We start from the raw sequence: 14,258 nt of genomic DNA on the forward strand, positions 1-14,258 counted from the left end.
TCTTTGTGAAGAAAGTCCTCCTGGATTGCTGCGGGTTTCTAAGCAGCAGCGATTTTTTTGTCTGTAGGATTACCCCCGGCGAGGGCTACTTCGATATGACTTTTAGGAGAGTGAAGCAATGTAAACATCTCCTGAAGGTATTTGAGGAGAAAAGAGGTAAGGGTACCCTCACTGTCCTGTCTGCAGCATTGTTGTTCGTTCTCCCTGCACAGAGCAGCCAGGTTGTTACAATCTCCACATCCTGGGAGCAGATGTCCTGACCTTCCTGGGAAGGTGCATACAGCTAGAAGAAAGCAGCAGCAGTGACCTAGTGGACCCCTTCAGAATCTGGATCAGCAAGCGGCAGGTCAAGGCGACCTGAAGGTGGACGTCAGTGGGCACATAGCGTCCTTGAGACACTGCGGGAAATGGCGAGGGCGGATCCTGTCGGGTTGTTCCCTGAGCAGACTTTCAGTCACTTGGCAGAATGCCTCATCACCAGAACTTTCCAACAAGAACAACATATCGCTTGGCTGGTGGTGAAAAGGGTGAGATCCTTCATGTATGCCCAGACTCTCTGTGTCCCCACAAACTGACCTCGAAGCAGCTGTGGTTGTCACACTGCTCCTTCTGGAATGTACCTTTGCAAAAGAAGTTTGGAGAAATATTGCAATGGTTTCTGTCGAGGTTCGTCCTGAGCAGCTTCATGATGCAGGACTCTGTGCCATTCGGTCCGTTTCCTGGGACGCACACCAAAACAAACATCAGCTGCGCCCAGAGGACCATCAACTTGGTGAAAGATATTCTTTGGTCTGTCTGAAACTTGTTTATCTTCCAGGACACAGTGGTGACCTCAACCGAGTGTAGCAGACTGGCACATTCCAAGGTCCAGCACTATGTCCTGAGGGACACATTAAAGCTTGGGTAAGCTGCTGCTAAGGTGTAGTGGGGAAAGACCACTGTCTAAGATCTTTCCGCCAAAGTTAAATGGGGTCTGTTATTGTATCCTCCAGGTGCCTCAAATGTATGCAAATATAGTCTTGCACAAGTAAGAGATGCCTTTGGTTTGATCGTTGGATGGAGTCAAACATTGATGTTTATTTGTTTCTTCATATGCTATACAGAACTGAGCTGCGTTCATGACAATGTATGTTTATAAAGATATTTTATGAATAAAATATATTTTTAACATAAAAAAGTGTTATAGCCACAGAAAAGGTGCAGGGAGGGAAAGCAGAATTAACATTTGAGAGGTCCGTTGAAAAGTCTGATAATAGCAGGGAGGAAGCCATTCCTGAATCTATTCATATGTGCAAACTGCACATGTGCTCTGTTCATCAATGAACCTCAATTATCATTATTTCTCCATTTCTTAACCTGCTCCCATTAACACCCCTACTTGCTTCATTACACTATCATTATCCAAATTTCTTCCTGACTTTTCAAAAGTACTTTTGCAGTAGGAGCATTTTCTTTGTCATCCTCTTCTTTGTTACTGAATTGTTGAACTCAATAAACTTCAATCACTCAAATCTCTTCAGACTCAATATGACCCCAGTCTCAATCTGTGCTTCATTCACTCTCTTCACTCTTCACAGGTCCATTCCCTAGCTCCCATTTCCACCTTTCACTGCATTGATTTAGACAGTATGTAAGCTTCAGCAGTTTAGGCCCCTCTCAGTCAATTAGTAAACTGCTTGTTCCCAGCAATCACCATCATCATTGCATCCAATTGTCCAACATTCACAGTCTACAAACTCCACCATCTCTTCAGACAAACTATGGTCCTGGTTTCAATCTTTGCTTCATTCACTGTTTTGACATGGTCCATTCCCAGCATCAATGAAGGAATCTCATTGATAGACCTGTCTCTTTCTCTATGTCTGCTTCCCTCCCTCACAAAATAATTTGGCCATGCTGAAATATCCCCATCACAACCTATTGATGTCACGGTATACAGTTATTCCTCACTCAATGATTTGCCATGCTCCAGACTCCACATTGAGTTCAACAAATTCAGAAGAGAAAGCCTAAACTGATTTCTTTCTGTTGCTGATGATTCTGATGGAAGTTTAGCTAAAATTATACAAGCAACATCACAGCTGGAATACTGTGACGGTTTTGGGTGCCTAATTAAAGGAAAGATATACTGGTATTGGAGGCAGTGCAGAGAAGATTCAGTATGTGGCTAGCAGGTATGGCGAGATCTGACTCAAGAGGAGAGATTGAGTTGATTGTGCCTGTACACGTTGGAATTTAGAAGAATGAGAGGTGAGCTTATTGAAAAATTCAAGATTCTTAGGAGGGATGACAAGGCAGATTCTAAAAAGTTGTTAGTCCTTGTGACAGAGTTTAGGTACAGAGGCCATTTTCTCAGAATAAGAGGAGGGCCATTTAAGAAATAGATGAGGAGGATTTTGTTTTCTCTCAGCGAGTAGTGAATCTGTGGAATTCTTTGACACAGAGGGCTGACAAGCTTGGATTGTTAAATAAATTCAAGGATGAGGTAGATAGATTTTTAATCAATGGTTGGGGGAGAAGCAGGAAAGTGGAGTTGAGGATTATCAGATCAGCCATGATCTCACTTAATGACGGAATAGACTCAATGGGATGAATGGCCTACCTGTGCTTCTATGTCTTATGGTCTTATGGTTATCATTTAGCAGCTAACAGAGCAGGTCAGAGGGTGGGAATCCTGCAGCAAGTAACTCATCTCCTGACTCCTCAAAGCCTGTCCACCATCTACAAGGCACAAGTCATGAGTGTGATGGAATACTCCCCACTTTCCTGGATGAGTGCAGCCCCAAAAACACTCAAGATGTTTGACACCATCTAAGACAAAGCCGCAAGCTTGATTAGTATCAAATCACAAACATCCCTCCCTCCCACCAATGCTCAGTTGCAGTTGTGTGTACTAACTACAAGATATACTGCAGTAATTTACACACACTCTCTCTCAGACAAGTACGCATACAATTTGGTGTTTGTCACCTATTCACACATCACCCACTCCAATGACAGACATGGAATGGTGAAAAATCTCCTGCAGCAGAAAGAGTGTCAAATCCCCTATTCTCAAAGTCAGTTGGCATCCTGTGCTGGAGCTGAAGGCATCTGCTGAGCTGTTTAAGACTCACAACATGTTGCAGTAAGAAGACACGACAGAGGGGTATTTGTGAAAAGGCTCCAAATAGAAAGTGTTCTATATTTTCACATTTTCTTCTCTGTTAAAATGAAAGTAAATTTTAGGATCTGCTTCTTGAGCGCTTAAGAAAAATGAAAGGAGTAGGTTTAATTTTTGTACTTATTTATATAATTTCAGGCTGTGCCATGCAAGCAATACAACTACAACTTAAGAACAGGAAAGAATAGGAACAGGAGAAGATCATTCAGCCCCTCAGCCTGTCACACGACTCAATATGGTTGATCGTTCAACTCATTCCCCTGATCCCACTTTCTCCCTATAGCCTTCAATCCCCCTAGCTTTAAGAACCGTATCTAACTCTTTCTTGAAAAGGTTCAATGTTTTGACCTTACCCTCAATGACAAAGAGTTCCAGAGGCTCATCAATCTCTGGATGAAGTAATTTCAGTGTTAAATGTGCTGCCCCGTATCCTTAAACTGTATCCCTAGTTCTAGATTCCCTGTCTTAAGGAACCTCCTTCCTGCTTTTATCCTATCTGGTCCTGTTAGAATTTTGTGGATTTTGATAAGATCTTATTTTCTAACCTCCAGTAAATATAGCCCTAACCCATAAACAACTAGGAGGTGCTCCCATCAATTCTCGTACAAGCTGTTGCCTATTTGTCTTATATAACACCTGGCTTGCACGGAATTTTGATTTTCTTTTTGCAAACCATCTCTGGGCCCCATTTCCTTTTCGTTTCACTCTATTCTTTTCTCGCTGGTCACCCTCCTCTCTTCTAGTTCCATTACCTTCATCACTATTATTACCACACCACCCCTTCCCCTTCCTCTTCAATAATCTCTCTGTAATGGAATCAACCAATTTAAAAACTTCCTGAGCCTCTTTAGCATTAAAATATTCCTCCACTTTATCCAACAGCTCCCCAATAGTATACTGTGTTAACTCCAGAGAGTCACGTCTACCCTGTGCCCCTTGTGCATATCTCTGATCTAATATATCCTTACCATCGATCCCTACATTCACTTCATATGTGAGTCCTGGCATCCCAGTAATCAATCTGGTAAATTTTGTTGCATTCTCCCTCCATAGCCAGAACATCCTTCCTCAGATAACAAGACCAAAACTACATCCAGTACTCCAGGAGTGGTCTCACCATTGCCTCATACAATTGCAGCAAGACATCCCTGCTCCTATACTTGAATTCTTAATCATAGTTGATTGCTCTGTGTTTCGATGCCCACATTCCCATCTACCCCTACAGCCCTCATTTCCTTGCCTAACAAGAATCTATCCACCTCTATCGTAAAATATTCAAAGAACACCCCTGTGCCCCAGGCCTCCCTCTGAGTTCTCTTTACTCAAAAGGGCGATCCCTAATTTTAAAATAGTACCCCTGTGTCCTGTCGTGTCTTACATCCTTTCCATGCTCCTCACCCTTGTCAGGACTGTTCAGGATCTCATACACTTCTGTCAAAGCATTTCCTCAAAATGTTTGGCCACCCAACTGATTGTTGAGATTTATTGGTTGCTAAGCACCTTCTGTGGGGTGGTTTTAGGGTGGAACATTGGAGACAGTCTGTGGTCACAGGTTCTCCAACACTTTTAAATGTTGCATTTGACCATGACCTATTGGACACAGTCTGGACCAACCTTGTGGACAGGTTCTTTGATCTTTCTGGATTTCTCATCTGATGGATGGAGTTATAGAGTCATGAAGCATGGAAAGAGACCCATTGGTCCAACTTGTCCATGCCAACCAGGTTTCTCAAGCTGACCTTGTCGCATTTGCCTGCATTTGGCCCATATCCAAGTAAGCCTTTCCGATTCATGTGCTTGTCTAAGTGTCTTTTAAATGTTGCACCACTTCTACCACTTCCCCTGCAGCTCATTCCATACATGCACCCCACTGTGTAAAAAAGCTGCCCCTCAGGTCCCTTTTAAATCTTTACCCTCTCACCTTAAACCTATGCCCTCTAGTTTTAGACTCACTACCCTGAGAAAAAGAACTTGGCTATTCAACTAATCTATGTTCCTCTATAAACCTCCATAAGGTCACCCTTAGCCTCTGACGCTCAATGGAAAAAAGTCCCAGTCTATCCAACCTCTCCCTATAAATCCAATCCTCCATTCCTGGTAACATACTTGTAAATTTCTTCTGCACCTTTTCCAGTTTAACAACCTCCTTCCTATCACAAGGTGACCAGAATTATACAGATTTCTCTAAAAATTGCCTCACCAGTGTCCTGTACAGCCACAACATGACGCCCCAAATGGCGGTGATGTAGTAGAAGCATGACGTTTGAGCTCCTGGTCTGGGGCTCATCTGCATCCATCTGCTTTCCTTGTTTCTTTTTTGTTCTTTTTTTCATTTTTCTTTGGTACCTTTAAGACTTTTTTGGCATCTTCGGCATGGTGGGAGCAGGCCCAGCAAGGCATAGCATACGACAGCAGCAAGGAGAGCGCGGGTCTTGCTGCATGGGAGGGAGAGTGAGCCCTGCAGTTTGCAGGATAGAGCACTGGCAGTGTAGGCCTGTGCATTCAAGGTCGGCCGCATCCTTTTCTTCTCTCTCTCCTTTTCATCTTTTTCTTTTCTTCACCTTCCTGACATCGCGGGGATGCTGGGACGACATTGGCAGTGACCAGAGTGGGGACTCCTGTCTCCCTCGTTCCCATGCATGGACTCTTGGAATTGGCAGCAGGGTATCGGCTGCAGTGATGAAGAGCGAGGATTTCTCTAGGCCTGGCGCGTCAACCTTGGAATATATCGAATAATAGGTATTCAGAATGGGCTACAGCCTGGGAATCCTTTGAGGGGTTTGAAGGCTTGTTTAAAAAAAAAGCGACGTGGGCATCTCTGGCTAGGCCATCATTTCTTACCCTTTCCTCTTTGCTCCTTGAGAAAGTAATGGTGAGCTGCCTTCTTGAACTACTGCAGTCTGTGAGCTGTACATAGATCCACAGTGTCCTTGGAAGAGAGTTCCAAGATTTTTACCCAGTAACACTAAGTAATGACGATATATTGCCAAGTCAGATGTCAAGTGACTTGAAGCAGAACTTTCAGGTGAGATATGCCCATGTATCTTCTGCCCTTGTCCTTATAAATGCAGGTGGTTGTGAAAAGGTGCTACATAAAGGAGCCTTTGTGAGTGAGTTTCTGCAGTGCATCTTGTCGATAGTTCACACTGTTGCAATTGAGCATTGGTGGTAGAGAGAATAGATGCTTGTGTATGTGGTGCCAATCAAGCAGGCTACTTTGTCTTGGATGGTGTCAAGATTGTTGAATGTTATTGGAGTTGCACTCATCCAGGCAAGTAGGGAGCATTTCACCACATTCCTGACTTGTGACTTGTAAACGATGGACAGGCTTTGGAGAGTCAAGAAGTGAGTTACATGCTGCAATATTCATAGCCTGCTCTTGTAGCCACTGTATTTATATCGCTGATTCAATTCAGTTTCTGGTCAATGGTTACCCCCAGGATGTTGATAGTGGGGATTCAGTGTCTGGTGCTTGTGTGGTGCCAATGTTATTTGCCACTTTTCAACCCAAGCCTGAAAATTGTCCAGGTCTTGTTGCATTTGGACATGGACTACTTCAGTATCTGAGGAGTTACGAACATTGTGCAGTCCTCAGCGAACATCCCCACTTCTGACCTTAAGATGGAGGGAAAGTCATTGATGAAATAGCTGAAGGTAGTTGGGCCTGTGTTACTGATTTCTGTTATTAATATCGGTGCCAGAGCATGCCCACTTAAACACTTATCACATTATTTTTTGTAACAATATTAGTGACAATAAATTACTATTCTAAATTAATATTCTCCAACCGTTTCTTGATATCATGTCGACTGAACTGAATTGGCTGAAGGCTGGTATCGGTGATACTGGGGACCTTGGGGGACCACTGGAGGAGGCCGAGATGGATCATGGACTTGGCACTTCTGGCTGAAGATTGCTACGTATACTTCAGCCTTAGCTTTTGCACTGATACGCTGGGTTCTTCCATCATTGAGGATGGGGATATTTGTGGAGCCTCCTCCTCCAGTGAGTCATTTAATTGTCCACCACCATTCATGACTGGATGTGGCAGGACTGCAGAGCTGAGATCTGATCTGTTGGTTGTGGGATCGCTTAGCTCTGTCTATCACTTGCTGCTTATGCTGTTTGACAAGTAGTCCTGTTTGGTTATTTCACTAGGTTGATACCTCATCTTTAGGTAAGTCTGACGATGCTCCTGGCATGCCCTCCTGCACCCTCCATTGAACCAGGGGTGATCCTCTGGCTTGATGGTAATGGTTGAGTGGGGGATATGCTGGGCCATGAAGTTGCAGATTGTGTTGGATTACAATTGTGCTGCTCGAGATGGCCCATAGCACCTCTCAGAAGTCTAATCTTGAGTTGCTCGATCTGTTCCATTTAGCACAGTGACAGTGCCACACAACACGATGGAGGTTATTCTTAATTCAAAGGCGGAACTTTGTCTCCACAAGGGCTGTGGCAATGGTCACTCTGACCGATACTGCCACAAGCAAACACATGTGCAGCCAACAGATTGGTGAGGATGAGGTCAAGTATGTTTTTCCCACTTGCTGGCTGCCCCCTCACCACCTGCTGCAGACTGATTCTTTAAGTTATGTCCTTTAGGACCCAACCAGTTTGATCAGTGCGTTGCTGCCGAGCCACTCTAGGTGGTTGGAGTTAATGACCCCTATCCAGAGGGCAGGGCAGTTGGTTGCCTGCAGCAGCATGTTGATCTGATAGGATTTCTGAAGAAGGGTCTAGACCCGAAATGTCAGCTTTCCTGCTCCTCTGATGCTGCTTGGCCTGCTGTGTTCATCCAACTCTACACCTTGTTATCTCAGATTCTCCAGCATCGGCAGTTCCTACTATCTCTTGATCTGATAGGTGTTTGTCACAGCTTAGATAACAAAGTGGGACTAGATAAAGTGGTATTGAAGCATCCAACAAGCATTTATTACAACTCCTTATCATACACAAACACTGCATTCGACAGGCACATAGGGGAGTTGGCTAATAATAAGCTACTAGCTTAACATGCCCGGGGCAAGATAAAAAATGGGACCAGATACAAAATAAAGCTCCCTCAATGCTGTCCCCATCAAACATTCCCAGAACAGCTACAGCACAGAGTTAGGTACAGAATAAAGCATCTGCTACACTTTTGAAATGAACGTAAAATTCCCTGGACACAGCCCACATCAAACACTCCCAGGACACAGATAACACAGGGTTAGATGCACAGTAAAGCACTTTTGACATGCCCCACATCAAACACCATTAGGACAGATACGGCATAGGTTTAGATCGAGAGTAAAGCTTTCTCTATTCTTTTAAACTGAAAGTAAAGCTCCCTCGAGACTGCTTCCATCAAGCTTCCCCAGGACAGGACAATCCAAGGCTACATACAGGGTCAAACTCCTTCTACAACCCCAAAAAACACTCAGGACAGGTACAGCACAGTTTTAGATGCAAAGTAAAACTTCCTCAACACTGTCCTCATCAAACACCTCAGGACAGGGGTTAGATACAGAATAAAGACTCTTCTATTCTTTTAATCTGAAAGTAAATGGGAGATAAAGCTCACTCAACAATGTCCCATCAAATGTTCGCAGGACAGGTACAGCATAGAGTTATTTCAAAGTAAAGCTCCTCTCCACTTCTAAGCTGAAGGCAAAGCTTCCTGTATACTGTCAGAATCAATCACTCCTGGGTCAGGGACAGCACAGGTCACATAGAGAGCAATGCTACCTCAGCAGTTTACTTGTTGATCTCTCTCTGCGTCTCTATCCCTGTCTCATACACTGATTCTCTGCTTGCTTTTTGGTTAATAGTTAGCTGAGGCAGTGCTCTGTAAATATACTGTAGCTGCTTCTATTTACAGAGTGCCTCAGAGCGGATGTTCAAATGCTGGTCAGTGACCATCTAGAGTTAATATAACTGCTGTACGGAGGTAAGAATCTCATTTTTCTGGTGATTGTGAGACAGAGAGCAAGAAGATGCTCCCGCGGGCTATTCTTCTCTGTCTACTGCTCAGAGCAGTGCAAGCTGGACTGTGAGTATTGGATGACAGGTTGGATTTGAGACAAGGGGGAGAAAGAGAAACACCTGGGGCAGTGTGGAGAGGCTGAAAAGAGGGTGAGACTGAACTGGAGTGATGGTAGGTGATTGTGAAGGGAGGTGGAGAGAGAGGGATTGGTCTAGAGTAGGATAGTCAGTAATTAGAGAGTATCACACTGTGTCAGTGCTGAGGGAGTGCCACACTGACGGAGGGTCAGTACTGAGGGAGTGCTGCACTGTTGGAGGGTTAGTACTGTGGGAGCGCCGCACTGTTGGACGTTCAGTACTGAGGAAGCGGCGCACTTTGGGAGTGCTGCACTGTGAAGAGTCAGAAGTGAATCAGTACAGAGGGAGTGCTGTACTTTCACAGGGTCAGTCCTGAGGGATGGATATTTTGAATAGAGCAGAATTTCTTCACCACTGATGCTGAGTCAGAGCTATGTACCATCGAAATGACACACTGCAGAAGTTCACCGAGGCTCCTTTATACAACAACTTCCAAAGCTGCAACTACTTCTATCCAAAAAGACGAGGTTAGCAGATACATGGGAACACTCATCTGCTGCAAGTTCTCCTCCTAACCACTTACCATCTGACTAGAAATACATTGCTATTCCTTCAGCTTCACTGGGCCAAAAATCTTGAACTCACTGGAAGTGAGGGGAGAAGGGTATCAGACAGTTTAGGATATAAAAGTGAGCTGGGAATAAGGTTTAGGAATTTGGCTTAGCCTGGCTGTTCTCTTAAAATGTTAGGGAAGTGAAGAGGAGAACAGAATTAAACTGGACAAGATATTAAAGAGTATGAGGAATGAGGAGGATGGTGGGACTAGACGGGTGAGATATTAATGGGTACGAGGAATAAGGAGGATATTAAAGGGTGGTGGGTGTGAGGGAGTAGGATTAGACGATGGGATATTAAAGTGTATAGGAAGTGAGGGTGAGAGTGGGATTAGACTGGGTGGGATATTATCCACTCTGAGAGGGCAGAGTGGGATTAGATTAGATTTTGCAGGCCCCAGCATGGGGCTGGGTGGAATCCTGTGTGTTCCCACAGTTCACAGTTTTGCAATCCTGATTCCCCTGTTGCAACTGACTGAAGGGCCTTTTTCAGTGCTGTGGATCTCTATGACTGTACAACCAATAGATGTTCCCTAATATTTTCCCTAATATTAGTAAACTAATAATAGTTTCACTAATATAGACTGGAACCACCTAAGTGCAAATAATTTGGATGGAGCAGATTTTGTCAGGTGTGTTAAGGAAGGATTTCTGACTCAGTATGTAGATAGGCTGACTAGAGAAGAGACCATATTGGATTTGGTGCTTGGCAACGAACCAGGTCAGGTGTCAGATCTCTTGGTGGGAGACCATTTTGATGATAGTGATCACAACTCCCTGACCTTTACTATAGTCATGGATAGGGATAGGAGCAGACAGTATGGGGAAGTATTTAATTGGGGGAGGGGGAAATATAATGATATTAGGCAAGAACTACAGAGCACCAATTGGGATCAGATGTTTTCGGGGAAATGCACGACATAAATGGGGAGGTTGTTTAGGGAGCAGTTGCTGCGAGTACTGGATAGGTTTGTCCCACTGAGGCAAGGAAAGGATGGTAAGGTGAAGGAACCTTGGATGACAAGACATGTGGAACACCTAGTCAAGAGGAAAAAGGAAGCTTACTTAAGGTTGAGGAAGCAACGATCGGACAGGGCTCTAGAGGTCTACAACGTAGCCAGGAAGGAACTGAAGAATGGACTTGGGAGATGTAGAAGGGGGTATGAGAAAACCTTGGCGGGTAGGATCAAGGAAAACCCAAGGTATTCTATGCTTATGTGAGGAACAAGAGGATAGCCAGAGTGAGGGTAGGGCCAATCAGGGATAGTGGAGGGAACTTGTGCACGGAGTCAGAGGAGTTAGGGGAGGTCCTTAATGAATACTTTGCTTCAGTATTCACCAGTGAGAGGGAGCTTGACGTTTGTGAGGACAGGATGAAACAGGCTGATATGCTCGAACAGGTTGATGTTAGGAAGGAGGATGTACTAGAAATTTTGACAAACATGAGGATAGATAAGTCCCTTGGGCCAGATGGGATATACCCAAGTTTACCACGGGAAGCAAGGGAAGAGATTGCTGCCCCTTTTGCAATGATCTTTGCGTCCTCACTGTCCATTGGAGTAGTACCAGAAGATTGGAGGGTGGCAAATGTCATTCCCTTGTTCAAGAAAAGGAATAGGGATAATCCTGGAAATTACAGACTGGTTGGTCTTACTTCTGTGGTGGGCAAATTATTGGAGAGGATTCTGAGAGATAGTATTTATGATTATTTGAAAAAGCACAGTTTGATTAGAAATAGTCAGCACGGCTTTGTGAGGGGCAGGTCATGCCTCACAGGCCTCACTGGATGTGACAAAACACATCGATGAAGGTAGAGCAGTGGATGTGGTGTATATGGATTTTAACAAGCCATTTGATAAGGTTCCCCATGGTAAGCTCATTCAGAAAGTAGGGAGGCATGGGATTCAGGGAAATTTGGCTGTCTGGATACAAAACTGGCTGTCCAATAGAATACAGAGGGTGGTAGTAGATGGAAAGTATTCAGCCTGGAGCTCAGTGACCAGTGGTGTTCCGCAGGGATCTGTTCTGGGACCTCTGCTCTTTGTGATCTTTATAAATGACTTGGATGAGGAAGTGGAAGGGTGGGTTAGTAAGTTTGCTGATGACACGAAGGTTGGTGGAGTTGTGGACAGCATGGAGGGCAGTTGTAGGTTACAAAGGGGCATTGACAGGATGCAGAGCTGGGCAAAGAGGTGGCAGATGGAATTCAACCCAGAAAAGTGTGAAGTGATTCATTTTGGAAGGTCAAATTTGAATGCAGAATACAGGGTTAATGGCAGGATTCTCGGCAGTGTGGAGGAACAGACGGATCTTGGGGTCCATGTCCAAAGATCCCTCAAAGTTGCTACCCAAGTTGATAGGGCTGTAAAAAAGGCATATGGTGTGTTGGCTTTCATTGGCAGGGGAATTCAGTTTAAGAGCCGTGAAGTTATGCTGCAGCTGTATAAAATTCTGGTTAGACCATATTTGGAATATTATGTTCAGTTCTGGTCACCTCAGTATAGGAACGATGTGGAAGCTTTAGAGAGGGTGCAGAGGAGATTTACCAGGATGCTGCCTGGACTGAAGGGCAGGTCTTATGAGGAAAGGTTGAGGGAGCTAGGGTTTTTTTCATTGGTGTAAAGAAGGATGAGAGGTGACTTGATAGAGGTGTACAAGATGATGAGAGGCATAGATAGAGTGGATAGTCAGAGCCTTTTACCAAGGGCGGAAATGACTATTACGAGGGGGCATAATTTTAAGGTGATTGGAGGAAGGTACAGGGGAGATGTCAGAGGTAGGCTCTTTACACAGAGAGTGGTGGGCGTGTGGAATGCGCTGCCGGCAGTGGTAGTGGAGTCAGATACTTTAGAGACTTTTAAGTGACTCTTGGATAGGTACATGGAGGATAGTAAAATGTAGGGTATGCGGGGTTGATTGATCTTAGTAGGATAATAGGTCGGCACAACATTGTGGGCTGAAGGGCCTGTACTGTTCTATGTTCTATATTCTATATGTTCTATGTTTTATGTTGCAGAGATAGCAAACCATGCTGAAACCATAATGTTGCAGGGACTGACTCACACTCAGGCTGGAGTATGGTCAGGCTGCATATCGTTATTCTACTCCTCTGTTTAAACCAAGCCTCCCTTACTTGCAGACACTATGTGGTTCTGATCCCTGTGGAGATTCGTACAAATACTCTTGAGAGGGTTTGTGTCCTGCTGTCACCTGGAAATGAGACCTACCCCCAGAAACTGACAATTAAGAACGAGCAGACACAAAACATACTCCTGGAGGAGGAGCTGTTGGGGAGTGCAGGACACAATTGCTTCCAGTTCACTGTAAGTTTGGGGTCACATGGTGTTTCACATATTTGATTCCCATTCCTGCTTCAGCACATCTGGGGGAGGTGGGGGGTCGATAGGAGGGAGCAATGACCAGAAACTGAACTGGATTTGTTATATAAACATAGTGGCTGCAAAAACAGGCTGGAGGCTGGGAATCCTACAGCGAATAACTTACCTCCTGACTTCCCCAAACCTTCCCACCATCTACAAGGCACAAGTCAGGAGTGCGATGGAATACTTTCCACTTGCTTGGATGTGTGCAGCTCCATCAACACTCAAGAAGCTCAACACCATCCAGGGAAAAGCAACCTGCTTGATTGACATCCCATCCAAAAGGATTTACTCACTCTGCCACTGAGTTCAGTAGCAAGAGTGTCTGCCATCTATAAGATGCACTGCAGAAATTCACTAAGCCTCCTTAGGTAACACATTCCAAACCTGCGATCAGGTCAAAGGACAAAGGGAGGAGACATATGGGAACACCACACCTACATGTTCCTCTCCAAGCCACTCAACATCCAGAGTTAGAAAATATCACTGTTTCTTCACAGTGGCTGGGTCAAAGACCTGGCATTTCCTACCTAACAGCATTTTGGGTTTACCTTCAACAGCAGTTCAAAAAGGCAGCTCACCACCACCTTCTTGAAGGCAACTAGGGATGGGCAATAAATGCTGGGCCCAGCTAGAGACAGCCATATGCCCTGAAAAAATCCAGAAGTAAATTGTAAATACATGACTTAACATTGCAGGGACTGATGATCTGTCAGATGGTAATGGAATATCGCCAAACGAGCTGTTGTTTCACGGGGCTCATCTCACTGTGAGTGAGCCCTCGATCATCAGGAGTTTTTGAAACAGTACTTCAGAGAAATCATCAATTTCCTGATCAATTCAAATAGTCAAGGAAGGATGCTGCCTGAGGAGAGTTTGGACAACAGAATGGTCTTCACACTGACACAGGACAGCAGCCTGTCACTGAGCCCGGTCTTCACACTGACACAGAACAGCAGCCTGTCACTGATCCCGGTCTTCACACTGACACAGGACAGCAGCCTGTCAATGATCCTGGTCTTCACACTGACACAGGACAGCAGCCTGTCACTGAGC

Source organism: Rhincodon typus, chromosome 47 (genome assembly GCF_021869965.1).
Source record: "Rhincodon typus isolate 14 chromosome 47, sRhiTyp1.1, whole genome shotgun sequence".
Lineage (NCBI taxonomy): Eukaryota > Metazoa > Chordata > Chondrichthyes > Orectolobiformes > Rhincodontidae > Rhincodon > Rhincodon typus.